Source organism: Lygodium microphyllum, chromosome 8 (assembly GCF_053477565.2).
Source record: "Lygodium microphyllum isolate KBCC chromosome 8, Lygodium_microphyllum_v1.1.10, whole genome shotgun sequence".
In the NCBI taxonomy this organism is placed as follows: Eukaryota; Viridiplantae; Streptophyta; class Polypodiopsida; order Schizaeales; family Lygodiaceae; genus Lygodium; species Lygodium microphyllum.
The window spans coordinates 47,147,236-47,172,722 of NC_141142.1; positions in this window are offsets into that span (position 1 = coordinate 47,147,236).

The following is a 25,487-nucleotide window of genomic DNA, read 5'->3' on the forward strand; positions in this document are numbered from 1 at the left end:
AGTTGCCTCCTCTCCCGCGCACTCCAGTAGATCCACAATCCAAGTGCAAGCTTCAAGTAAGCTCCATTCTCAAGATCCATGCTCCAAGCTCCATTGTCGCGAGCAAGACAATAGAAGAGAAGAGAAGAGAAGAGAAGAAGAGAGGAGAAGATGGAGAGCTTCTCCTCCCCGGTCCCTCACCCTCACACACTCACTCCCTCACACTCTCACACTCCCTCTCTCAAGTACAAGCTCAAGCAAGCAAGTAAGAAGAAGAAGAAGAAGAAGAAGAGAGCCACTTTTGGCCACACATAAGAATGAGCTTCTCATTCACTTTTCAACTTTATACACAAAACCCTAAATCCCTTTTGGATGGTCATCCCCTTATCCCCTTTATTACATGTCCGGCCATGGCCTAGGCCCTTTTTCCCATTGTCCTCCTATCTTCTTAGCTTCCTTCCTACCGCCCATCTACCTTTACAAATTGCACGGGTGAGAGCCCGACGCTCTTTAAATTAAATCATGATGCGCTTGCGCTCTTTTACAAAAGTATTGACTTGCGCTTTTTCTTGTGTGCCTTTTTCTTTTATTTAGGACTTTTTTGCACTTCTTGTGTTTCCATATTTTTCATGTTGTGCCTTCGTCTTCCGTTTAATTTTGCCTTGGCCTTTGTCTTCTGCTTTAGATTTTCCAGATTTCCCACCTTGTTCGTCTGATGGTTAACATTACCCTATTGAGATGGCAAGCTCAACACGTGCGAACATTGATGATGGACCGCTTAGCTAGATGGGTCCGCACATCTACACTTAGCACGTTGGCGGCCATTATGATACTCACATGGCCACTGACTTATCACTTATTATATTTAGTTTGTTACACCTACCTACAGCTGGGAAAGACATAGCGCCAGTCGATTAGTGTAGTTGGTTATGCACTGTTTGACTTAGTAGGCCACTTTCCTTTATGTTGTATCTTATCTATACTTTGTGTACATTGTATAGTGTGTGGAAGAAGAAGAAGAAACCAGCAATAAAACTTTTTGGCCTCCATCTCTCTTCTTGTGTTCTTGAGTGAGCTTCCTCTTGTGTATAGAGTGTGTGTTTGGCGCGGTAGCTCAAGCAAGTCCCCCCACCGTGCAATTCTTGACATACCCCCTCCTAGATGAGTGCCAGTCCCATGGCACTCACCATCGTCGGTAGCAAGCTTTGGCATATATTGAAGACGTGGGTGAAGGGACATCTGTGGTTGCCGTGGAGGAGTGTTAGTGGTGGTGTGGAGGAAGGTTAGTGGGGGCACGTTGGTGGCCTAAGTGCTGGTGGTAGGGTTGTTCTTTGTTGGGGATTGCACTGATGGCTAGCATAAGTGTTGATTTGTTGGGGATTCTGCACATGACGATTCTTGGTGGGCTTGCAGGATGATAAAGGATAAGAATTCAGAGTGGAGTGTTGATGAAGAATGAACGACACTTTCGCTGGAGTCTTCAATATCTTCAATTGAAAACCTCTCATATGTGGTCTCTCCCTAGAGGTAGTGCTAGTTTTCTTTATCGCGCACAAGACGTAGTTCAATTAGTTTGGGAGACAAGTTAAACTCTAAGCAAGCTGAGAGTATTGTCCTGCACTTGAGGACCCAGACTATGAATATATTTCGATGCATATATTATGTGAGTGCTTGTGTATACTTAGATATTACATAGTTAGAAGACCGCGGGCTGGTTTCTCGTAACAACATGTGAATGAAGCAAAGTTGTCCGTGTTGAGAAGAAATACACGTGAAGGTGTATGAGACATCCTTTGTATTGTGACTGCACGACGTAGCATAATTGAACACAGGAACACTGCACATTCGATAGCTGGTAGCTATTGGACTTGCGTGATGAGGACGGTGTACTTTTCATGGCCATTCGTGCGGTGCTTAGCACGATTGATGGCAATGGTATTAAGGTAGAGTGCAAGAGGGAATCGTGCGAATGGGTCAGGGTGACAGGTCTAACCATAGGCGAGACAAGCTCCCTAGGTATGTCCTGCCCTTGATGTGCCCTGAACAATTGTGGGTGATGCTAAAGGGCTAGGGGACTAGGTACGAAGCCAGTCGATCAAGGTCACTGGACGTACCTAATTTGACGACCCCTAGGTGCTGTGCCGTGATTGTGGGTGCTTCCTATCTTTTCATTTCTTTTTTCTTTTTCTTTCCTTTTTCTTTTCTTTTTCTTGTTCTTTTTTTTTTAGAACTTGCCTGAGTACAACCATTGCAATATTTTGAGGCTATCAGCCTTTCAATGGATTGGGAAATGTCAAGCTTCGAAGGCTTAGGAAATGGATATTACAACGATGATTGTAACCTAGCCTCATTGTTAGAGAAAGAGTTGTTGAGATGGGGAGATACACTTGAGATTTTGCAAACCTCTTGCTGTGAGCCAAATGTAGAGCTTGACCCAGAAAGAGAGTGTAGCCAATGACTATGCTTTGGGCCATGCGATGTGGGTGGTTGGCAAGGGCGATTTTCGCTTTCGGCAGCATGGCTTTGTCGCAGCTCTTTGTGGGGTTGGCGGTCTTGCGGTGTCTTAGGTATTGAACACTTTCGCACAAAGACCTACGTCATCCTGCATCCACTTGTCACTTCATGAGAGTACATGCACGGCATATGCTGCAACTATAATAAACAGTGCAATGCAAGGAGACATCACTTATCTGAATTCCATGGTGTTGCTTAGGTACTTATCACCTGTGCTTGATTATCTTTTTCTTTTGCTAAAGACGTGAAATATATTAAACGCGGATATGAAAAGTTTGTACAATTGGGAAACCTGTCAGGTCTTAACCATTTTTAGAGACAAAAAGTCATGGCCATGTAGCATTTGGGGCTACTCTATTTGTACGAGGCAGGGCAGGTCCGGGTGGTTTGGCGATTGAGGCTATGCTGATGAGGGGCTCCTATGAGGCTGGGTGGAGAAGATGTCGGCCGGGACTTGAATGGTGTAATCCTTGGCCGCAACTGTTTCCAAAATGCTTTTGAGCAATGCATCAAATTCTTGCTTGTCTCGAGCTGCCCTCTCCTCTTTCGAGCACCTAGGGCCCGAGCTTTTGGGGAGGGCCCGCATGGCCGGGATTGCCACTCCTTGGGCATTCCCTTGAGCTTCTGTTTCCCTGGGCTAGGGAGTTTTTGGCCTACGTCCAGGGCGGTGTCGCTTGGGGCCTCGTTTCTTTGCATACCTTTTAAGGGTAGGTACGTAGCGTTTCGGTGGAGGAGCTTGTGCTGCATGCTCCCTCTGATGGCGGATAGCGTCCTTGCAAGCCAGCTGCACTGGGTGCTCCATGTCGGCTACCATAGGGGGACCTGAAAAATGCGAACCAAGGATTAGGCCCTGAGACAGGATAAAACTATTCGCATGGAAGGGATTATACGGTGGGTTATCCAGTGCATATGACGAGGAGGGGTGAGGTGAGGCATGCAACGTTTGTTGTAGAGGGACAGTCCCCTGTTGTTGTTCGTTTTGCCTCCAGCCATTAGCAGATCTTGGCTTATGCTAAGTTGCACGGACTGGTTGTCATGGAATGGAGCAGGGTTCATCCCCAGAAGGATAGACCGGAAAGGGGAAAGGTGTATAGAAAGGAATGGTGCCCCATCTACACCATCAGAGATGTTGGTCAGGGCTTCCTATGGCGGTAATGAGGGTTATATGCCCTCCTCCTGGAGGCAGGAATGGTCACTCGACTTCTAAATGTGTGGCGAGAGGAGGGCTTGAGGAGCTCAGCCTGTCAAACCCAACCCTTCTCCTTGCAATTGGCTATCATTGCTTGTGTGTGTTGATATTATCTATACAGGGTCACAAAATTCATTGTTTATTTATGTACATATTTATGAATCCATGTCACTTCATGAGGATAAAAACCAATTGTAGAGCTCCTAAAGTGTGGCACACGCATCCAGTACTCGTGGCAGCTTACTCAATAACGATAGATATTTTGCAACATCGAGTAGCATGGTACCTTGTCCGAGTCTACTGGCAACATGTAACTCCTCCTCAATGAAAACCTTATCAGCCAGAGAGTTCTCTTGGCTAGTTTCAGCTAAGTCCGTACCCCGAATAGCAGCCAACACTCGAAAGGAAGTTGGTGTCACATAGGTTGGGTCTCTTTAAGACTGCCATTTGGCCAATCGCTCGACTGAGGCTGTCATAATTTGGGCTCCTAGTTCGGCCATTGCAACATGGTTTTCAAACCAACGTTTTTTGAATTGACTTCAACCCTCTGATTGTCGCTTTAGTTGCTCTATCTCTAAGAGATTTGGTTGGCAGAGCACATCATTGAATGTTACAGTTAAGTGTAGTTTGTTGACTTCCTCGTCAGAGGTGAGTCGCATGCGTTCATCTAGGAGCCTGTCATAGTGCTCGTCAAGATGTTCTTGCTCTTTCCAGGATAGGGGAAATGGTAAGTATTCTTTAAGCTGCTCCTTAGGGAACACTCCCATGTCCGCAAGGACATAGACACGTGTAAATACTTTGAATTTAGCATCCAACTTAGTCAAGCATTTTGTGACACTTCTATGTTTAGCATTTTGTGACACTTCTATGTTTAGCAGGGGGTTTTGGCACCTGAGGGCTGAAATGATGAATGGGTTGTCTCTTACCCATCCAACCTCCAATCCTCACTAAGAGAACAAAAGAGGGGCACTACCTAGCCAAAGAGAGGATGGGCTAGGACATCTCTTTTCTCAAAGAGAATCAAAAGAACCAAGATACAACTTCACAAGAGAGAATATATGTACTACACACCATATTAGAATATGAGAGAGAGAGATGAGAGGAGAGGGAGACAAGAGGAGAAGAGGTAGAGGAAGCTTGCCATTATGTATTCATGGAACGAGAAGATGAGAAGAGAGGGAGACAAGAGGAGAAGAGGTAGAGGAAGCTTGCCATTATGCTATATAATAAAAGAACTCACTCATAGCTTACCTCAAAGAGATGGACTAGAATGAGGGTATTCTAGAGTGCTCTCATGTGCTTGTCATTCTTTTCCTTTTCTTTACATCTCCATGGGCTCCTTATATAGCCTCCATGAGGGATTAAATTAAGCTAATCTTCTTGATTAACATAATCCTAGATGATGTATGGCATCTTTGAAAACATGGAGAATAATGGATAGGACAAGTCCCCACCGTGGTCATCATGCAAGAAGCCAAGGGTGGTGGTAGACAAAATAGAGAAAGGGAGCTAAATTACAAGAGGTGGGTGCCCAAAGCACATTATTATAATATATTTACAAGACGGATAGAATGGAAAGTTGGTGTGGTGAAAGAGAGAAAAAAATTGTATGTAGCCAGCAGTTTGTGCTTTTGTAACTTCAAATCGGTGAAGAATCTGAAAAAAGTTTCTTCTGCAACTTTGTAGATCAGGTCAAAATCGATCAAGTAACACGGGAATTTTCTTGAAATTCACGTTTCCTTGGGAGTTATTGAGATAATAAAAAACAGCTTCCAAACTTTAGTCCCCCATATATATATAAATACATATAAGCATGTGACAGAAGGGATCCATGCTTGTAAGATTTTGTGTAAGATTCAAATAACACCATGATGTGGATACTGACTTGTGTACTAGGGTGAGGTGTCCTCTAATGATGGTGATAGATTTCAAATCTTAGTGATGTAGGCGGAATCCATGTGTAGTTGGAGGCTAGTCCTTTGAAAAATCTATGCACTTACTCAACTCCTAGGTGTAATCCATTTCCATCTTCATTAAGATAACCATCCCTTTTACCCTTTACATTGACATCCCTCCTAAGAACTTGTTTCCCCCATTTGCTAGAGTTATCATAATCGAGAAGCAATGTAGCATACCTAGTGCTTGAAGAGTAAACCCAAAGTGATATGGTAAGGCTCTTATTAGGGATTTTGGCCAAATTTTGTGGTAAAAATCTAGTTTGTAAAAAACCCGGATCAGCATCCAAATCCATCGATTACTTGCGTAATACCCTTGACCACGTAGCAACACTTTGGATATCCATCGCGGCATTGTGTTGACCCTGCATCGATGCCTTCGTCTATAAGGCTTGGGCTTCTTTTGGGGTCTTCTATGATATTTGTAAGTTCAAAGCCCATCCTTGGCATTGTCTCCTGACCTTCTTGTTTCAAGCATCGCCTCACTCACTAGTTCTTGTTGTTCAGCCTGTACTTGTATCAACTCTTTCAACAGGTCCTTGCTCTCATCACTAGGCTTGCCTGTTATGTCAGCACATTCCTTGCCTTTTTCTCAAGGTTTGATGAGGTCACCCTTGCTAAAGGTTGCGATTATCCTCACACCTAGTAGTGTCAAATGTATCCTCTGTGCTGCATAATCGGCCTCACACTTGGTCGCCCTTTTGAAAGGTCGTCCAAGGAGGGTTTCCTTTCCACAACTAGCACTATTTGGAGGAACATGGAATAGGATAGGCAAGCTTTTAGCTTCGATTGTCGCGAGGATTTTGCACTTTCCTATAAGTGCTTGTGGGTGTCCCCTGTAAGGACTAAGAGTCGCATTAGTCGATATGAGCTTTGGTTGGCCTAGTAGGGTCCATGCTTCATAGATCAATATATTAGAATATGCTCCTTCATCAATCAAAGCATCGATAGTGTGCTCTCTTTTCATGGTGAGTTTAACCCTAAGATAAGCAGGCGGTACTATGCCTTCATCTTTCAGGTCTTGGCTTATAAATTTAAGCCTTTTGACAAATGCCCTTGAGTCCCCAACTGCACGAACAGATGTAGATTCTCCACTGATGTCTTGGATCATCTGTGCAGTGCTATTCAAGGTGCATCTATCTTTAGGAGTGTCATATCTAGTCATTCTCACCTTTGTAGCTTGATGTTGTTGCTTTCCGCTTTGACTAGATGCAGTCCGAATGCAACACGTAGGACTAACTGTAGATAAAGCATCACCTATACGACCACTTATAGAAGTACTCACTGAAGAAGAATTTTTAGCATTAGTAGTGCTGGCTAATCCATCAAAAACCATTGTAATAGGATTGCCATACCATGAAGCCACCTTGTCAAAAACTACATTGCTACTGATCAAGGTCTCATGAGTGGACGATACATAACATTGTAAGGCTTCCTGTCATGTACATAACCCCAAAAAACACTCTTGACAACTTTTTGATCCAATTTCTTTCTCTTTTCATTAGGAAAATGCTCATAATCAATGTAGCCAGACACCTTAAGATACCTAATGTCAGGCTTGTGCTCGTACAACTTCTCATAGGGAGTTACATCATGAATTGCGGCTATAGGAGTTCTATTCAATACATAAGTAGTAGTAACCATTGCTTCAACCCAATAAGCATTTGGCAAACTCTTTCCATTAAGCATTGCCTTTGCTGATTCCATAAGCACATGATTTTTCCTCTTTGCTACACCATTCTATTGTGGTATACAGCTACAAGTAAGCTATCTTTTTATACCATATTTGGCAAGATACATGTCAAACTCTCTAGATACATATTCTTTGCCTCCATCTGATCTTAAACATGAGATATAACAACCTAGTTCATTTTCAACATGCTTTTTGAAGTCTTTAAAAGCATCAAACACCTCATCTTTGTGTTTCATAATGTACAACCACGTGTATACTGAAATCATCAATGAAAGAGACATAATATCGAGCACCACCGAAAGAAGCATTATGAGACGGACCCCATACATCCGAGTGTACTAACTACAATGGATGAGAATTGTTCATGACATGTCTTATAAAAGGAAACCTTGCTTGTTTCTTGAACTGACAAGTAGAGCATACATGCCCAAGATCATTGTATTTGAACTTAGGTAACCCAAGTATAACCTCTTTTTGCTGCATAGATTTTAGTTTCTGAACATTTACATGGCCAATACATTTATGCCAAATTTCAACATCCCATACAACTGCATCATCATGGGCAAACATGGATGCCTTCAATTCTTGAATAGATGCATCCAACATAAACATTCTACCATCCCTTCTGCCTTTAGCAATCAATTTGCAGCCATTACTGTATTCCTCAATAAAGCATCCATCCTTATTGAATTTTAATTGTAGATTTTGCTCTGCCATCTATCCAATTGACAAAATATTTTTAGTGATCGATGGTACATGAAGCACATCATGTAGAATCTTTTTCTTGCCATCAAGCATAAGCAATGGGACCACACTTGTATGTTGAATATCATGCTGGGTATCATCCCCAATGCAGACATATCCATGAGAACCTACAACCAACTCATCAAACCATTCTCCGTGGGGTGTCATATGATTAGAGGCCCATGAATCTATGTACCATTTCTCATCTCTGCCTTGCTTAGATACATTCTTTGATACATGTTGCATAGCAAACAACCAGTCTCCCTGATCATCCTGAGCACCACTAGAAGATGCATAATTTCAATGGTGTCTTCCTTTTGCTTTCATGTCTCCTTGCTTCTTATGACAATCTTTGGCAATATGCCCATATTTGGCATAATAATGATAGTCTTTGTCCCTATTAGGCTACTCATTTGACTGTTAGGATCCCCACCTTTGCCTCTAGGTGATCTCCCCCTGCCTCTAAAGCTACCGGATCCTCAGTGGCCGTGCATATTTGAGCTATTCCATGCATTTTACTACTATTGTCCATAGGTATTTCGAGTGTCTTCTCGACCTCGAACAGAACCACGGCCTCTGCCACCTCTATCATGCTGGCTAGAGTAGAGAACAATGTCTCTGCCTTGAGATGAGATGGAACCTATGCTAAGACCAAGTCTTACTTCTTCATGTAGCAGTAACACAAGCAGTTCATCCCAATCAGGGGGTTCTGCTCTTACAAAAATAGAAGTATCAAATGCCTTGTACTCCTTGCCAAGCCCGTTCAATGTCACTGCAATCATATCATCCTTTGAAACACTTGACCCAATAGTAGCCAGTTGGTTGGCTATGGTCTTTATCTCCAACATGTATGCTTGAATGCTCCTACCATTTTTAGACATATTATTAAATTGCTTCTTACACTGTATTTTCCTTGCATGCGTGACATTAAAATAAATTTTCATAAGTGTATCCCAAGCATCTTTTGAGGAAGGAAAAATGGTAATCTGCATAGCCATTGAATCAGAAATGCACAAAGAGAACCGATGTAGTACTTTGTTAGCTTTTTTTGACCATTGTCGATGAGCTCTTTGCTAATCCTGTGTTGGATTTTGTTCAGGTAATTTAGGTTCAACTTTAGTCCCCATGCATAAATCCTAGTATCCTTTGCCAATTAGAAAATTATGCATCCTGAACTTCCATAGTGCGAAGTTATTGTTATCAAGCTTATCACTGAAAATTTGGGTGATGTTATCAGTGCCTTGAGCATTTGCCATATTGTAGCAAACAGTTTTTAATCAATGCCTTGCAAACCAAGATGTCTTACTGACCAATTTCAGCCTTCAACTTTTATGACAGTTTTCTGCAACAAATTCCTTGCTAAAATCACAGGATTTCAGCCCACAAACATATTAGATACATCTACAATCAAGTGGCACAGCATGCAGGTGCATCAACCAGTTCATAGAGCATGTAGTTGATGTATACCTTGTGTACATTCAATCTTACTGACAATAGAGAAACATATAGTTTGCAATTAGCAACCATTAAATGACCAACAACCTTTTCTCAATCAAAATAGAGATATTTATGTGTCAAACATGCCCTAGGACATCCTAGACACTTACCATTATATGTCGGAGTCCATACATGACCTTTCGAGCACACTATATACATGTACAACAAGTACAAATGCCAAATATCTTCTCAGCTAATAACAACAAGCTAATATGTAGCCAAAAGAAGGGCAATCCAAGCTCAAAAGCTTCCCGAATCATAACATACATATGCCAACACATGTAGAGACCAAGACATGATCACACTGACATTCATACATGCCCTGCCAATGTCATATAACTCCTGTACATTTCATGTAGAACCAATAATCATGTCAATGCAATTGATTTTCAGATCCAAAAGTTAGCATTCAATGCTCTTTTCAGTTCATACAACATCCAACATACATATGCCCATAATCAGGGTCCATAAATACTATCCAATGTCATAGATTGCTTCAAGAAGTAATAGATGGTTGTTGTTCACAGTTCAGGACATATTTTTAACCTATTAAAACCTTCCAAATATGAGAATTTGACACTCCAAAACCATGTTCAAATGCATGAGAATAAGGGCATATACATTGTTAGGATGAAAGCCACTAGTGCCATGAAACCACTTGCTGTTTACTGTAGTAAATAACCAATCTACACAGGTCTGTGCTAAATATCTCAAAGTTTGTGAAGAATTTGAAAAAAATTTATTATGCAAAGCTGTAGGCCACATCAAAATGGTTAGGATTAGTGGGATGTTTCTCCAAAGTCCACTTTTGTTGTAAGATATGGCTTCTGCAAAAAAATGGGATGCAAGCATAGTCTCCTTTGATGATGTTTTTTCATATCTAATATCTTTGATGTCAAATGGACACTCACAGGTGCTCAATGAAGCCTTATGAAGCTCCCAAAAAAGCCTCAGTAAGCTCTTGCACAAGCACAAAGCATAAACCCTAATGGATACCTTGACCGGAACAATGACAGCCTTTCTTCTTCAATAGAGACTATTATCTTCAAGCTCCAAATCCAGACTCCTTCAATGCCATGCTCTAGAAAGCCCATTCATGTTGGCTCCGATACCATGTTCAAAGATAAGAGAGATAGAGTGGAGCCAAAGAGTGAGCAGTTAGTTCATCTCATTCATCTTCATTATTCAATCTCTACTAACATGAAAGAGATAGTACAACTAGGTTACCACCAACCATGACTAGTGGTTAGGTCAAAACTAACTTATTTAATGTCCCACACATGAGTACAACTGGACACATCTATAGGTAATGTTGGCCACACACACATACATATGAGTAGTTGAGCTTGAAATCTCAACAAAACTCGTATAGGTATTTTCTAATGAAAAAGTTTGTCACTCCAAAATTCCATGAAGGATAGTTGTTTTGGCCCAACTTCTCAATGATGGGACTTACTCTCTTCTCAGGCATTGGGAAAAATCAGAGTACTAAATAGCAAGCAAGTATTCTACAACCTTGTAGAATAGTTGTTTTGGTCCAACTTCTCAATGATGGTATTTTCAATCTTCTCAAACATCATGAAAAATGTGTGTCAAACAACAAGCAAGTCTTTTGTGACCTTGTACAAAAAGTGCACAGTCATAATCGAGGCAACCAATTTCATTCAGGGACCAACAATAATACATACGATTTGTGGACTATATATAGATAACCTTGTGTTTATTTCCTAACAAACACCTCTATGATATATGCATTTGAGAATGGTCAACACGATTGAGAATGTAATATATCCTAAAACTGTTATCCATAGCCTTATAGAGCTAAGACAAGGCCCAAAATGATCTCAAATGACCAAAAAAAGTAGTAAAACATTTATGGGTTAATCAAAAGTGCATATATTGTATAACTTGCACATCAACTCTCACAACACTTTAGGATTGTTGCTTTACCTTGCTTTGGATGCCTCCAAGAAGGCAATATCCCAAGCTCAGAATGATGAATCAAGAGAGATTCTTATTGCTTGCTTACTTAAATCCTCACTCCATATCCTTTGATTTTGCGTCCAAAATAGCTCTAATAGTGGTGAGACTCTAATACCATGACAAAACTTGTGTGATTGGGGAATTTCCTTAAACTGCTATAGTAAACACATAAGATACATGTAAGGAGAAGCTAATTAAGAACACATGAAGCGATATAGAGGCCAAAATTCTTTCTTACATATGTAGAAAATTTGGTGTGTCCACACATGATCATGAGCTAGAAGATATGGCAATGGAGGATGTCCCTATAGTGTGCTCATGATTGTGTGCGAGAGAGAATGTGTGTGTGGTGAGAAAATAAGAGCAATACAGAAACTAGATGCATAGAAATGTATTCATGTTGATAGATTAAAAAGAGTTGTGTTACAATGAGAATGAGCCTCTTTTATAGGCTTACGCTAATGGATTGCTTACATCATCAGTGATGCCATGATCGCATGGATCCAATTACTTCTCTTGAAGGAGTCTAAGTACATCTCTCCCTTTTTCCACCAACTAGAGGAGGATTCACATGAGCCTACTAGAGAGGCATATTTCAACACCATCCCTAGCTTGAAAATAGTCAAGTGATGGATAATGGATAATTGGGTTAAATGATACTCACTCCTAGATAAAGAAAGGAATACATCTAGTACATTGGCTAGGATTACTCAATGTGAATACATCTAGTACAATGTCTAGCTTTACACAACATGAATACAACTAGTAGATGACTAGGATTATTCATGTGAATACATCTAGTACAGTATCTAGGTTTACACAATAACATGAACACATCTAGTACATTGTCTAGGATTACTCAATGTGAATAGAAATGGTAAATTGTCTAGGACTACAAGATATACAAGGGGTTTTAATCTCTTAAAAAATGATAAACTAAAAAGCTTATAAAGGAATTTAGGTCCCATTGAATCTAGCACCTCATTGCTATTGACTACACAGATGGTGGAGCTCATGATGCCCAACGAGTGCTTGTTGGACTACAGTTGGTGCTAATTGTTGTGTACTGGATTGCTATTGATTGTGGAGAGTTGGCTGCCTTTTGGGTTGTGTGTCAATGTTGATGTGGCCATGGATGAAATGCGTTGCCTAATATGGTTCCTATGCTAGAGTAATGGCCGTGTTGATGCAGATAGGCTCGACTAGTAGTCTTGGTGGTCTTATGATTGAGCACATGATTCATGTTGACGAACATTGTTGTTGTTAGACATTGATGTGGGTAAAGACGCCCTTGAATGTCAACAATGGTGATGGTGGATAAAGCTCCTTTTGAAAAAGGATATTTAAACTTTTGGTAAGGCCACCACAAAGGTTCAATAGATGATGCCAATAATAGGAGAGGAATAAATGTAGGGATTCAAGGCAATAAAGTAGAGAAGAGATATATATATATATATATATATATATATATATATATATATATATATATATATATATATATATAAATATAAAGGGCTGTACTAAGAGTAGATAAAAGAGATAAGAATGAAGTTGACCAAGATAATGATAGAAATTAGATTCCTAATCACCTAAGCTTAGTGCTAAGCATGAGTGGGATTGATGGTAACATAATAATAAACTAAGGGTGCATAAGCCTAGAATGGTGTGCTCTAATACCATGTAGGAAATTTAGTGTTCCCACACATGATCATGAGCTAGAAGACATGGCTATGGAGGATGGTACCATAGTGTGCTCATGATTGTGTGTGAGGAGAAAAGAAGAACAAGACACAAATTAGATGCAAAGTAGAATTGTATTCATGTTGATAGTTCAAAAAGAGTCATGCTACAATGAGAATGAGCCTCTTTTATAGGCTTAGGCAAGTGGGTTACTTACATAATCAGTGATGTCATGATCACATGGATCCAACTACTTCTCTTGAAGGAGTCTAAGTACATCCCCCCCTTTTTCCACCAACTAGAAGAGGATTCACACGAGCCTATTAGAGAGGAATATTTCAACAACATAATACATTATTCACTAAGTATAAAGAAGATACAATATAAAGAAAAGTGACCTTAAAAGTCAAATAATGCATAACTAACTATAATAATCAGTTGGTACTCTAGTCATGCCAGCTGTAAGTAGATGAAACTAACTAAATATAATAAATTGTGAGTTAATGGCTATGTGAGGAGGATCATGACATGAACACCAACATTCTAAGTATAGACATGAAAATCCACATAACTAGGTGATCCATCATCAATATCTATACATGTTGAGCTTACCAACTCAATTAGCTTGTGCTCCTTTCATATGTTCTATTGTGATACTTAGTACCTAATCTCATTTTGGGATACCAAGAGCTCATGTAGCTTAGATATACTCTTGATGGAGAGTTTTTTCTTTGTCCAATTTGAGTTGGGACTCTTGTCACTCCTTGATTACCTTAGCTTTTTCTTGCTTTAATCCATCACAAAGGCTCTCAACTATGGCAATGCTTCCAAGAGTATGACTTCCTTTGGTGGGGCAGTCTAATGAGTCAGTGGTTGACTCTACACATTGTTTGGTAGTAAGAGATGCGACTTTTGTGTTTCCTAATACCTTCCTCCTAAGTTAGGTCATCTCCTCCTTCAGCTCTTGAATGGTCGTAATCACTTGCATGAAATTATTTTTTGCACTCAATGGAGGAATTGAAGTATCTTCCACTACTTACTCCTACTCTTTGTTAGAACTTTCAACCTCTTTTGCTTTGGACAATATCTAGTAAATTTATTGCTCCAAAGAATCTCTTTTACTTCTCATGTCCTCCTTATATGGCAAGCCTAAGCCTACCAAGATGTCTTCATGCTCTTTGGCATGAGGTGCTTCACTTATTTTGAAGTCTCCCTTTGATTACTCAGTTGTACTTCTAAGGTCAATTTCTTTTGAAAAAAAATGAGAGAGGAGAGAGGTGAAGAAATCATGAACATATAGAAACATACAGTGGAGAGACCTAAATAGCACAAATTAGTGCTACAATATTATGTTTCATTATTCTTCTTCTTAAAAAAATAATAATTACAACATGAGAAAAGATTGATATAAAAGTACTAAATGATATGTACAGGTAGTAATTAAGTATGGGCTTGTTAAGGATAGATAAGTCAGAATAATGAATGTGCCATAACCAAAACTAGACTAGATGGGCGGAGTCTAGTTGTAGAATTATGGATATCCAACATATTAGTCATCTAACATGCAAATGAGACCAACAATATAGTTTAGGTTTGGCCTCGTAATGATCAAATAGAACAAGGTTTACCAAAATCTACCTACACATTTTGAGATCCTTAATCAAGTCACCACTCATGTGCACTAAGCTTAGTATTACCATAAAGAGGCATAGAAATATGCTTACAATTAGCAATACTATACTTATACAGCATATTCAAAGCATACTATTTGTATGGTAGGTATATTTCCTCTAGAGTCTTAATTACCTCAATTCCAAGAAATGAGTATAACTCTCCCAAATCCTTGATTTCAAACTTGACTTTCAGAAGACCCTTCATATGATCAAACTCTATCACAATGTCACTTGCAAGAATCATGGCATCTATATATATGGGGATGACCACAATACTTGCATTACTCGCATATACATATAGTGATTAATTGGCATGTACTCTAAGAAACCCAATGTATCATTGCATTCACAAGCTATAAATTTCAGACTTGATGAAATGCTTATTCTTTTAAGCACTTCGAGCAATGTGGCTATGTCTACCTATTATATAAGCATTGCATGCTCTCAAAATAAACATAATGAACTCATGATTTACCTTCTTGTTTTAGCCTAACTACAAAGGTTCATCAATGTCTCCATGACTAATGTGAGCTCCACTTCCACCTCCATATCCATGATCATTGCACATGTTTCATGTAGAAGAAGAAGAAGAGAAAGCAAGAGCTTCACCCACACCAATCCCACTCTCTTCTCTCTCTCTCTCTCTCTCTCTCTCTCTCTCTCTCTCTCTCTCTCTCTCTCTCTCTCTCTCTCTCACTCACTCACTCACTCACTCACTCACTCACTCACTCACTCACTCACTCACTCACTCACTCACTCACTCACTCACTCACTCACACACTCTCTCTCAAGTAAGAAACAAGCAAGAAGCAAGATGAGATCTTCACAAGATTGCACACCATAAGAATGTGCTTATCCTTTCATTTCTTAGTTTTTATACGTGACCTTGATTTCTTACAAATCCTTTCTAGTTTGTTGAATGAGAGTAATGTGCTCCTATTTCACTTCGAATATTATTATAATTTGCATGGGAGTGAGCTTGGATCTCTTGATAATATACAAATTAAGTTTCGTATAAGTACTTGGTGAATCTTCTCTATTTTGCATCTCTTTTCCAAACATCATATGATTCTCCTCGTGGCCCTACCTTCATCCTTACTTTTTTGGAGAGGGTTAACATTATCTCCCTCCTAGACATGTGCTAGCCCCATGATGCTCTACAATAGGGTGAATTGCATTGACTGGCCGATATTGGTAGATCATGATGAGAGTGACTAGTAATTGGGTCATTGTGGATATAGATGGAATTAGCTATCTTGCCCTCATTGTCCAGAGCTGGGGTCTATAGTTGAGGAGAAAAGGGAGAGAAATAGTATGGTGAGGGCCATTGATGCCAATGGGTTAGTCAAGTTGATCTCCAAGTAGTAATTCTATTATAGAGAATAATATGCACTCCCTATGGGTGTATTCTTGCCTTATTGTGTTGTGGCTCTCCTGCAAGTGAGAGTGTGACTGGGAGATGGAGTGAATCCCAAGTGAGCTTGAAGTATTATTCCATACTTGAGGAACTAGGTGTCCTAAGTTTGTGAAGTGGGGAAGGACTGGGAGTTCAAGGATGGAGCTCCTCGGATGTTGCTATGAGACAGTTGGGATCTCAGTTTTCAAATGGTAGTGCATTGAAGGATACTATTATCTAATATATTCCTCCTTCACATTGGTTAGGAATCATAGCCCCTCATAGTCCTTGGCACCTCAAACACCTTGTCCTACTAGTGGTCAATTGGTTCTTGTTGCCACATTTTAGGGTCTTTATTTTCAATCAAGCCATTTCTTCCCTAGTTGTGAGTATACCTAAATCACTTTTTTTGGATTATAATGAGTGGTAGAACCGTCCTAACTCTAGGTGGAAAATTGAAAAATAACTACATTAGCAATTCTTGAGTCTTCCATTGCTCCCATACAATGATCTTTCTATGCCAACTTATTGAAAATATACTCCCCTCTTTGTGGGAAGGGCACATCTAGTGCTAGGGCCGAGGTGTGGTAGTGAGCCTTCTCCTACTTCTAATTTGTAGACCATGTTCTCTAGCCTACTTCTAGCTAGGTTTTTCATTGTGTGTACTGAGATGGAAGGTGTGGTTGTCAGAATTGGTGGTAGAGGGGCTTCCAGTGGAGCCTTTCCTTTGCCTATTATTGATGGCCTTGTTGAAGCTCATGCTAAACTACTACTTGATTTTGATAAGCTTCCCAAGTTGAGGCTCATCATTGCTAGTTTTGTTGCCCTTGAGGGTTGTTTTCGATTGATCATCTAATGGTGTCCAAGGCTAAGTTCTCCTCTTCTTGCTTCCTAAGGTACTCCTCCTCTTCTTCCTGCTTCTACCTCCATTCCTCTTCTTCCTTTCTCACTTCTTCCTTAGCCAAGGAAGATCAAGGAAGGAAGAAGACGAGCTTTCATCTTTCTGCTTTATCTGAGGTGGCTAATTTTGGCACTTTTAATTATGCTTCTTATTGTTGCCACCAATTTTATAGGCTTAATTGTTGTGGGTCATGAAATATTTCTCTTTTGAATTTTGATGGTCACTCTAGTATCTAAGGTTGAAGAATTGATGTTGTGTGCTTTGGTTGATTCACTTCCTCTTCCTTGGTTGGGCTTGCCCTAGGGATCTAGGTTGATGCCTACTGGGCTCTTGTTGAGTCTTGCACTTTTATTGCATTGATGTGAGTCTTCTTGCAGCTTCCTTTGCTTTTAATTGTAAACTTTTGATTTCTTGCTTCCCAAAATATCCTAAAAGCTCTAGCTTTGATGTACTTGCATATGTGGAGAACACTTCCTATATATTGACATGCTTGGAGGTTTCTAGGATGCAAGTCTCTATCTTATTTAGGGTCATTGATAACTTATTGTATAATTTCCATTAACACACCCCCAAATCCTATTAATATGGCCTTGGTTTTAGCTTTTTTCCTTTCTATTTCTCTACTTGTTTACTGATATGGATCTAGATTTTTTCAAGTCTTGTGCACTAAATCCAAGTGTCTTGGCTGCATCATGGATAGTTTTTCTAACATAGCCATTGCAATTTTTATTATCTATTGTTCCTGTTGTGCTACACTTTCTAGCATTGCCACTTGGATTCTATCCATCATGGAGTTGTATTATTGTCAAAAAACAACACATGCATTAGTTTTTCTTGGATTCTCACAATTAGATATGGGATATCCACCAAGCTCACACCATTTTTGGTGAACACCTTCTATTTGTCCATGCCTAGCATTGCATAGACATCCTTCTTCTGTCTCTTCTCTTTTTTGTCTACTAATAAGTCCAAGGCTTTATGGACCACATTAGGTATGAGGGGGATTTGGTGTTGATCTATATTGAATGCTAATTTCTATTTTCATGGATTTCTTGAGATGGTTTTAACTTCACATTCTGAGTTTTGGCTTTTGTTTATTTGAGTCTTGAATAATATGGACTGGTCATGATGGTTTTGGTGCGCAGATCGGATGCTGTACGCTCGCGTAGTGAATGCCGGAAGGTCCACAAGAACAATAGAACTCTACTTTTTGCACAAAATTCAATGTAAAAAGCATGAACTACATGAACAAGAGACCAATTGGGTGCAATCTCCCCCCATGCCTTGTGTGAGCGCTCCACAAAGCATGTATTTTATGTATTAATCATCTTCAAGCTCAAATAATAGCCCAAATTACAAAATAGCAAGCTTTTAGCTTTTGAGTTTGCTTTAGCATAAAATAGGAATAAAGCTAATGGGCGGTGCCCAAAGAGTCTGGCATGCCCAATACAATGTCCAAGGACAAATAACATAATCGTGCGCCCATGCTCATACAAAATAATAATAAATATCCAACGCCTCAATAAATAGGCGTGACAAAATATAGGTGCCATGCCTAAGGTATGCGCCCATCAAAATATAATCAATAAATCAAATACTCGCTATCCTCCAATGCTTTCCTCCGCCACTGCTGCTATCTCTACACATCATCTGAAGCATTCACAATCGTTAGTAAAATAATACAATTAAACCGACAAAAGTGAATACCTAGCAGTCTTCAGCTATATAAATAAATCAATTGGTTAGAAATCAATCCTAACCTTAATTTATTACGAGTGCGCACTCTAAACTCATAAACATTTATTAATTTAATATGCATATTGTGGAATCACCTGCTATGGAATCACCCATGTACACACTAAATTCATGAAACACCTGAAAAGGACAGGCGTCCCCATCAACTTCTCGCACAAAGAATCCACTTTGTGTATGAGTCACAGTCATCAAAGTTTACGGAATCCATCGTAAAACCTCACGGAATCCACTTGGCACAGATTCCACCGTGAAATATGCCTCCGGGCATCAGGTTTTAACTTCACAGTCTAAGTTTTGGCTTTTGTTTATTTGAGTCTTGAATAATATGGACTGGTCATGATGGTTTTAACCTCACAGTCTAAGTTTTGGCTTTTGTTTATTTGAGTCTTAAACAAGGTCCCTCCCCCTCCTAATTGATTGCAATACTTCCTAGGATTGCTTAGGGAGATTGATAGGGAAAGGTTGTGTACTGTATATTTAGATTTTTGTGTTGGTGTGTTTGAGCCTTATTGTTATACAGAGGTATACCCAACTACCATTTTAATAGAGTGGTCATAGAAGTGAGGGTAATATTCAAATGCAACATAGTGATTCATATATTTAGGCTATATGCCAACATGGGTAATGTAGGTGAGGATCTTGGTTAGGAGGCTTCCTAAACCTATTTTGCTAGCAATATGGAGCTCTTTCTCACTAAGAATCTGATCCATGTACGAATGTAGCATGATGTTATTTTCTAATGGCCTACTTACAAGTTAAGTTAAGTACTTGAAACGATGTTGGAGGGACATAGTGGGGTTATACTCAAATTATTTCATGGCACAACATTGCTCAGTCTTGGTCATGATTTGGTAGCCTACATACTAGTATGCACATAGGGTGAACCATAGCTATAAAAACAAGGACTCAGATTGCATTAGATGGTTGAGATCCTCAGGTGTTGTCTTGATGCAACTACATTTGAAGGAAGTAACCAAATGTCATTTTAAGGCTTCCCTTGTGATACTTGGGTCATAATTAGTTTTTCAACAAAATGATCGAGGAGACTTGGTGAAGATGAGTTGAAATTCCTCTTATGAGTAGGGTAGAGACTTCATATCCTCTGCCATGTTCTTGTCTAAGAGTCCTAGGTTAAGTAATTCATAGTTGCGAGAAAACAAAGTGACTATATCATTTCCAGTATCTATAGCCATCCATACTCTTTGGGTTCATGAATCTTCTCTTGGATCTATAAAGAAACAACCAACTATGGCATTGTCTTCTACCAAAGCAGAGTATAAGATAGATTGTTTTGCTGCATGTGAAGTAGTATGGTTAAGGAGGATCTTGTGCCATATGGGAGTACAAAATGAAGATCGATCAATGCTAAGATATGATGATCAAAGTTACATTACCATTTCCAAAAATCTAGTTTTTTGATGGGACCTAAAATGGGTCGGCACTGGCTATAGCACTAGCCGGACCTCATGCACACGACAGACAACCCCCACCACCACACAGCCTCGCAGGCCAGGAGCATCTAAAACTCACTTTGCACTAAATACTTATGACGATTTTGCGTTTGTATCCAATATGTAGTCCAATGTTCACCTTCCCTTCTCCTCAGAGGGAGATCCCATAACATATAGGCATAATGCCTCGTAATACACACATAGGGAAGCACCTCTCAGCTGATTGCCACGGCTCCACTGCGACTCTCCTACACCTCGAGGATTGGCCCCAAGATGCATTGCTAACACATATAACATTTGCACAAACTCCACTCTTTCATAATTCAGTGTTCGAGGAGATTTTGATTTGCCTCACAAAACTTTCCCCCATGGAAGGACCTGTCTAAACCTACAGCTTAGGTTTCCTGTCCTCTCAGCATTGGTCAAAGTTTATCAATCAATTGCAATGCATTCTAGGAGATACCACGTGGCATGCTTGATGCAAGGTGTATGATGATTGTGCACAATCATTTTATGATTAAAAAAATCAGCCATGTGAGGTGTGGAAAACATCCCTTTCATGAATTTTAACTAGCCGTTACGTGATACACTGCTTTAGGGACTAGCACTGAAACTTTCGTGCTACTAGTTGCCTATATTTAATTATGGAACGATCCCTAAATGCTATGCACAAAGAGGGAACTTAGAATTTGTATATTTTCAGCAATTAAATCATCACACAAACTTCCTCCCTCCCTTATCGTTTAGGTGTTGCTGCGTTGCATAGGTGTAAATGGTTGTTTTGTGTCATTTTTGTATGTAAAAAATAATAAACACATACTATAATACAAAGGACGAGGCCAAATTCAGGCTTGACCTCATGCTTTAACCTTGCCAAACATTCACACACATAAATCTTATTTTTCCATATTTTTTGAGTGTAAAAAATCTAATTTTTCTATTTTTTCCTATTTATTATTCATGGAAAATAGGTATTTTCTAATTTATTTGTATTGGCTTACTATTTTGATTGAAACTTATCATTTTCTTTGATTTTATCCCATTTCCACTCCTTTTGCCCAACTCAAAATCGAAAAAACCACTAATTTCCATTATAAATGACATTTTGCGGGTTTTAAAGAGTTAATAACGGCTCTAAATCATTATGGGTTTTGCATTTTTGTAGTTACACTCCTCAAACATGATGCAAACAAGTTTCAAACAAAAATTCATCGCATATGAACAACATTTGGACCATGAAACAACAAAAACAAGCCTATTTCTTCATAAAATTGGAGCATACCGCGTGTCTTGCATGTTGCGGGTTTTTAATAATTATTCTAGGCAGCCCACGGATCGACCAACAACCATTCTTCAGTGCTGAACCTCTTTCCTCAGCCTCCTCTTCATCTTGAAGCAATCCAATCACAGCCGGACAAGCCCCTCTTCTTCTTGATTTCTTGCACATGAATTGCCTCTATGCAGGAGAGAGAAGGAGGAGAGAGAAATACTGGTTTTTTATCTCTTTGCTTAGTGCATCATTCCTTGATCCATTTATGACGATGGAGGGTGAAGGATAGAAGCATCTCAGGGCCAAGAGGATTCCTCCTGCCTCAGAAAATGATGAAGAATGGGGCGCAAAAAACTGACACTCCCTGCCCCTCCCCCCCCCAAACGTTTCATTTTGTGGCTTCTTGGTTGCTAAGCTCTTTGTTAAGAGCTTTTAAGCTTCTAATCAAGTTATCTAGTTCATGCCTATTGCTTTCACACTTTTGACAAGTGGTTTTTTTCGCTTTTGGAGAGGCAAACGACATCAGATTCGAGATCCGTCTAGATGCGTGGTTCTGTGGCATCAAAATCTACAAAGTCTATTTTTTCCCTGATATTCGTAATTTTTGGCTATTTTTAAGCATTTTTGGGCATAAAAAATCATCTGTCATTTTTCATGCACACACTAAATACATTGAGTTGCAAGTGGAAATTGAGGGGAGGGGGGGTGTTAGATATGCTCAATGCCCCATCCTCATAAGGTGCCACCAATGATCCATGGTACTCTAAGTTGTAAGGGGCCCATTATGAGGAGAAGCCATGTGTGAGCCCAATTCTAACTTGTATGTCACATGAGGTCAATGTGGCCAAATGGAAAAAAGGTGATCTTTGTGGAACTAGACTTTGGGTTAGATAGAGTAGTTATGCTAGGAGCAATTCAAGGTAGAATGCATCGAGTTGCAAGGTGTGGTGAAGGGAATATTCCCTAGAATATTTCTTAGCCAATGAAGAAAAGTTCATCATATGGTTGAACAAGCTAACTTGACTACCTTCCTAGGCTATATAACGAAGACCCCTCCAAAGGCATCATTGATTAATATTTTACCCAATTAGAACTCTTTCAATTAGCCTTAAGCTCTTTACCTATCATCTCTTTGGATCGCCATCTAAGCTTCACAATGGAAGTGCAGAGGTAAATAAAGTAATCTTTGTATCAGTTTATTTGAAATTAAAGTAGTTTTTGTTCTTTTCATATTTGCTATATATTCTCTACTCCTTGCTCAAATTCTATCGCTGCACTATGTAATTCTTACAAGTGGATGCCTCATCTACCATGTGATTATCTATTTGATTATCAAGGGTTGTTGTAACCATACCAGTGTAGTGAAATTTGCAAATCATCATCTTGAGTCATTAGGCCCTCCACATCCAAGCTATTATCAAGATAATTGATCTTGCTCTTGTTACCTTAATCAATGTGGCTATTGGGTTGACATGGATTGTGTTTGACCTAGACAAGCTATGATTAGCTAGTGTATACTTGTGTTTGACCCCATGTTCGTGGCTTAAAATGTGTTACTCCCTTCACCCACTTGCACTACACTCACTCTCACTTATTATAGTTCCATGCACATACTATGATTCTCTCATGCATACACATTTTATCTCCCCCCCAACACACACACACACACGCATGCACGCACGCACGCACGCACGCACGCACACATGCGCGCGCGCATGCACGCACGCACGCACGCACGCACGCACCCACACACACACACACACACACACACACACACACACACACACACACACACACACACACACACACACACACACACACACACACACACACACACACACACACACACACACACACACACACACACAAGGAGTACTATCCCGCACACACACACACATTGAGGTAGCACTATCCCTATACCATTCACACACTAGCACTTCACTTCCACACTAGGTACTACTTTCACACCAGGATTTCACTTCCATACTAGGACTACCACACTACTTTCACACTAGGACTTCACTTCCACACTACGACCTCACTTCCATACTAGGATTAGGACTTCACTTCCACACCATGACTCTACTTCCACACTAGAACCTTAGCACTTCACTTCCACACTAGGCACCACTTTCACACTAGGACTTCACTTCTACACTACTTCCATACTAGCACTTCACTCCTGCACTAGCACTTCACTTTCACATTATTTTCATACTAGGACTTCACTTCCACACTAGAACCCTAGAATTTCACTTGCACACTAGGACTTCACTCCCATGCTACACTCCCACATTTGCACTTCCATACTAACCCTACTCCCACACTAAGTCCAACTCCCACACATACACCTCTAACCTCTACTCCACACTTTTCCTAGCATTCTTACATTGGTCCTTGTATTCCTATACCCCCTTACTTAAGGAGCATCCTTTATTTGCTAAGTACATGAGTCTTTCTCCTTAAGGGAATAAGGTTCTTGGCACATGAATATAAGCCATAAGGGTTAAGTCCTAGAAATTCCCATCTTAGAGTATCCACCACCTACAGCCAATAGCATCCCAATCTCTTGTCGCTAAGTGCAAGTTGCACCCTCTTTGCACTTCCATCCCTTAGGACTTGCCTTTGGATCAATTGGACCTTGGTTTCAAGTACAAGTGTATAATACTTGTTACATGACAACATTAGCATCTACATGTACATATAGAACTTGCTTAGGGCATTCCACTCATAGCATTTGCCACATTTTCTTTTAGCTAACACTTCTTGCACACAAGTGTGCAAGTCCACTTACATTAGGATACTAATATCTTACCTAAAATTTGCCTCATAGAGTGTCCATGCTTATAAACAGCCATCAACACACTTCAATCCTCTAGGTTTATGCCCTAACTACTTGCATTTGACATACTTGATCACATCTAGGTTTGGGCCTTCATTGCTTAGGGTCATCAAATCCTTAGGCCAACCCTAGGCATGACACTCTTGGGTTTCTACCCTTGAGATCTAAATCAAATGGGATTAGGCACAACCAGTAGGCCTAACTCACCAAGGTTGCATTCCACACTAGTGCGACACATTTAGGCACAAGTTAGGTAAGAACAACTATATTGTGGACCAAGTGTCCAGGTCACTCAATCAAATTCAAACAATGAACTGAGACTAAGAATTGTGAAGAGAAGTTGATATCATAGCCAAAAACTTTCCACATAATTAGTCCCAATTGAGCATGCTTAGTTTCCTTGAGTTAAGCTCAAGTGAGTTCCACTTACTCATTGATTGGAAGATCTATTGAGAGACTTGCCATTAATATATTGACATAGGACCTCAAACCAACTTCAAGAAACACACTTGGTTGCTCATTGCCCATTTTGGTTAGAAGGCCAACTACTTATGAAGCTAAATGCTACACCACCAAATGAGAGTGAAATTTAAACACTGGGAAAATGTGAGACAAGTGCAAAATAATGAGAATTTAATGTGGAAATCGAAGCTTGAAGGAAGCGGAGGACACAGATTTGATAATTTTAAGTGGCTATGAAAGATGGGAATTTCTATTACTTCAGAAGCTAAGCTTTGCAGTGGTTACGGATTTTTCATAAATTTTTCGAGTGTTGGATTGAAGTAGCACAAGCTCCAAGCTGTTTGGGACTTTGAGACAGATGCGCATAATTTTTTGGAAGCGAAATTGGGCACTAGATGTGGGAGAAGCTGAAGACCTTGGAGGTAGGAAAGGGCATGACCATTAGGCCTTTGGAGCCCAAAATTTTGACAATTTTTGGGGGGGGGGGGGGTGGGTTTTTCAAA